This window comes from Durio zibethinus, unplaced genomic scaffold (assembly GCF_047325235.1).
Source record: "Durio zibethinus cultivar Kanyao isolate XHJ-2024 unplaced genomic scaffold, ASM4732523v1 HiC_scaffold_3, whole genome shotgun sequence".
NCBI lineage: Eukaryota > Viridiplantae > Streptophyta > Magnoliopsida > Malvales > Malvaceae > Durio > Durio zibethinus.
In genome coordinates this window covers 5,248,852-5,253,236 of record NW_028323044.1, presented here as the reverse complement: position 1 = coordinate 5,253,236, position 4,385 = coordinate 5,248,852, and positions in this window count along the sequence as shown.

Here is a 4,385-nt window from a genome sequence, read left to right as displayed (position 1 = left end):
AGATATGCTACCAGTAGACGTTAAAATGTCTGAAACGGGGACACTTTTTTCAAACAAGCAAATCCCACACCGAGGGTGCACAGGTGCCGATGGTGGTCGAGGCATGTGCCCGCAACAAGGGCCAACGTGAGCCGATGGTGGTCGAGGCAACCGCCCGCACCAGCTCGAGGCATGTGCCCACACCAAGGCCCGGCATGTATCGATGGTGTTCGACGTAAGGGCCATCTTCTGCTGATGGTGGTCGAGGCAAGAGCCCGCACCAAGGGCCAGCGTGTGCCCATGGTGCTCGAGGCAACCGTCCGCACCAGGGCCCAGCGTGTGCCGATGGTGGTCGAGGCAACCGCCCGCACCAGGGCCCAGCGTGTGCCGATGGTGCTCGAGGCAACCGCCCGCACCAAGGGCCGGCTTGTGCCGATGGTGTTCGAGGCAACCGCCCCTACCAGGGCCCAGCGTGTGCCGATGGTGGTCGAGGCAACCGCCAGCACCAGGGCCCAGCGTGTGCCGATGGTGGTCGAGGCAACCGCCCGCACCAAGGCCGAGCGTGTGCCGATGGTGGTCGAGGCAAGCGCCCGTACCAGGGCCCAGCGTGTGCCGATGGTGGTCGAGGCAAGCGCCCTCACCAAGGCCGAGCGTGTGCCGATGGTGGTCGAGGCAACCGCCCGCACCAGGGCCCAGCGTGTGCCGATGGTGGTCGAGGCAAGCGCCCGCACCAAGGCCGAGCGTGTGCCAATGGTGGTCGAGGCAAGCGCCCGCACCAGGGCCCAGCGTGTGCCGATGGTGGTCGAGGCAAGCGCCCTCACCAAGGCCGAGCGTGTGCCGATGGTGGTCGAGGCAACCGGCCGCACCAAGGGCCGGCGTGTGCCGATGGTGTTCGAGGCAACCGCCCGCACCAGGGCCCAGCGTGTGCCGATGGTGGTCGAGCCAGGAGCCCGCACCAAGGGCCGGCTTGTGCCGATGGTGTTCGGGGCAACCGCCCGCACCAGGGCCCTGCGTGTGCCGATGGTGCTGGGGGCAACCGCCCGCACCAGGGCCCAGCGTGTGCCGATGGTGCTGGGGGCAAGCGCCCGCACCAGGGCCCAGCGTGTGCCGATGGTGCTGGGGGTAACCGCCCGGACCAGGGCCCAACGTGTGCCGATGGTGGTCGAGGGAACCGCCCGCACCAGGGCCCAGCGTGTGCCGATGGTGCTGGGGGCAAGCGCCCGCCCCAGGGCCCAGCGTGTGCCGATGGTTATCGGGGCAACCGGCCGCACCAGGGCCCAGGGTCTGCCGATGGTGCTCGAGGCAACCGCCCGCACCAAGGCTCAGCATGTGCCGATTGTGATCGAGGCAACAACCCACACCAAGGCCCAGCTTGTGCCGATGGCGGTCGAGGCAAGTGCCCGTACCGAAGGGCAGCCTATGCCGATGATGGTCGATGCATGTGCCATCACCATGCGCCATCATGTGCCATTGATGGTCGAGGCCTTGGCCGAAGTTCGATTTTGAGCCACGGTGCCCATGCTTGGCTCCAGCATGTGCTGGTGCCGCATTTTTTTCACTCGGGACAGCATCGCCGGAGCATCGCCGGAGCATCGCCGGAGTACCGCCGGAGAACCTGACCGGCGGCATTGGGGTTCCGGCGATTGGGAGGGGGGCCGGGGGGGTGTGCGCACATGATGTGCGATGGGTGCTGGTACTTGGCCTTGTGTTGGCCCCCTATCCCTCATCAAACCTCTGAGAATTCACACCCCCTTAAAGAGCATTTGAGATTTTACAGGTTTGCTACCAGTAGCCGTTAAAGTGCCTGAAATGGGGACACTTTTTTCAAACGGTCACAAAATCTTCTCTACTTCGAGTTTTTAGCTGAATTTTTTTGTGCATGCCAACAAAAATAGAAGGATCATGCCTACAAAATTTGGGGCCAAAAATCCTTATAAAAAAATTTTAAAAAATCCCGAACCGCAAAAAGTTTCGAAAATCATGAAAAATAGAAAACGAGTCATCTTCCAACGAAACTTCACGTGAAGGCTTAGGGGACCATTGTATGAATTTACAAGCCATAAAAATGGCATTGGCACGGCAGAAATTTGAAGATGTGCCTAAACCCACCAGGGCCCAGCGTGTGCCGATGGTGCTCGAGGCAACCGCCCGCACCAGGGCCCAGCGTGTGCCGAAGGTGCTCGAGGCAAGCGCCCGCACCAGGGCCCAGCGTGTGCCGACGGTGGTCGAGGCAACCGCCCGCACCAGGGCCGATAGTGTGCCGATGGTGCTCGAGGCAACCTGTCGCACCAGGGCCCAGCGTGTGCCGATGGTGATCGAGGCAACCTGCCGCACCAGGGCCCAGCGTGTGCCGATGCTGGTCGAGGCAAGCGCCCGCACCAGCGCCCAGCGTGTGCCGATGGTGCTCGAGGCAACCGACCGCACCAGGGCCCAGCGTGTGCCGATGGTGCTCGAGGCAACCTGCCGCACCAGGGCCCAGCGTGTGCCGATGGCGCTCGAGGCAAGCTCCCGCACCAGGGCCCAGCGTGTGCCGATGGTGCTCGAGGCAACCTGCCGCACCAGGGCCCAGCGTGTGCCGATGGTGCTCGAGGCAACCTGCCGCACCAGGGCCCAGCGTGTGCCGATGGTGCTCGAGGCAAGCGCCCGCACCAGGGACCAGCGTGTGCCGATGGTGGTCGAGGCAACCGCCCGCACCAGGGCCCAGCGTGTGCCGATGGTGGTCGAGGCAACCTGCCGCACCAGGGCCCAGCGTGTGCCGATGGTGCTCGAGGCAACCGACCGCACCAGGGCCGAGCGTGTGCCGATGGTGGTCGAGGCAAGCGCCCGCACCAGGGCCCAGCGTGTGCCGATGGTGGTCGAGGCTGCCGATGATGGTCGAGGCAACCTGCCGCACCAGGGCCCAGCGTGTGCCGATGGTGCTCGAGGCAACCGACCGCACCAGGGCCGAGCGTGTGCCGATGGTGCTCGAGGCAAGCGCCCGCACCAGGGCCCAGCGTGTGCCGATGGTGGTCGAGGCAACCTGCCGCACCAGGGCCCAGCGTGTGCCGATGGTGGTCGAGGCAAGCGCCCGCACCAGGGCCCAGCGTGTGCCGATGGTGGTCGAGGCAAGCGCCCGCACCAGGGCCCAGCGTGTGCCGATGGTGGTCGAGGCAACCTGCCGCACCAGGGCCCAGCGTGTGCCGATGGTGGTCGAGGCAAGCGCCCGCACCAGGGCCCAGCGTGTGCCGATGGTGGTCGAGGCAACCGCCCGCACCAGGGCCCAGCGTGTGCCGATGGTGGTCGAGGCAACCTGCCGCACCAGGGCCCAGCGTGTGCCGATGGTGCTCGAGGCAACCGACCGCACCAGGGCGGAGCGTGTGCCGATGGTGGTCGAGGCAACCGCCCGCACCAGGGCCCAGCGTGTGCCGATGGTGGTCGAGGCAACCTGCCGCACCAGGGCCCAGCGTGTGCCGATGGTGGTCGAGGCAACCGACCGCACCAGGGCCGAGCGTGTGCCGATGGTGCTCGAGGCAAGCTGCCGCACCAGGGCCCAGCGTGTGCCGATGGTGGTCGAGGCAACCGCCCGCACCAGGGCCCAGCGTGTGCCGATGGTGATCGAGGCAACCGACCGCACCAGGGCCCAGCGTGTGCCGATGGTGCTCGAGGCAACCTGCCGCACCAGGGCCCAGCGTGTGCCGATGGTGGTCGAGGCAAGCGCCCGCACCAGGGCCCAGCGTGTGCCGATGGTGGTCGAGGCAACCGACCGCACCAGTGCCCAGCGTGTGCCGATGGTGCTCGAGGCAACCTGCCGCACCAGGGCCCAGCGTGTGCCGATGGTGGTCGAGGCAAGCGCCCGCACCAGGGCCGAGCGTGTGCCGATGGTGCTCGAGGCAACCGACCGCACCAGGGCCGAGCGTGTGCCGATGGTGGTCGAGGCAAGCGCCCGCACCAGGGCCCAGCGTGTGCCGATGGTGATCGAGGCAAGCGCCCGCACCAGGGCCCAGCGTGTGCCGATGGTGGTCGAGGCAAGCGCCCGCACCAGTGCCCAGCGTGTGCCGATGGTGGTCGAGGCAAGCGCCCGCACCAGTGCCCAGCGTGTGCCGATGGTGGTCGAGGCAAGCGCCCGCACCAGGGCCCAGCTTTTGCCGATGGTGATCGAGGCAACCGGCCGCTCCAGGGCCCAGCGTGTGCCGATGGTTATCGGGGCAACCGGCCGCACCAGGGCCCAGGGTCTGCCGATGGTGCTCGAGGCAACCGCCCGCACCAAGGCTCAGCATGTGCCGCTGGTGATCGAGGCAACAACCCACACCAGGGCCCAGCTTGTGCCGATGGCGGTCGAGGCAAGTGCCCGTACCGAAGGGCAGCCTATGCCGATGATGGTCGATGCATGTGCCATCACCATGCGTCATCATGTGCCATTGATGGTC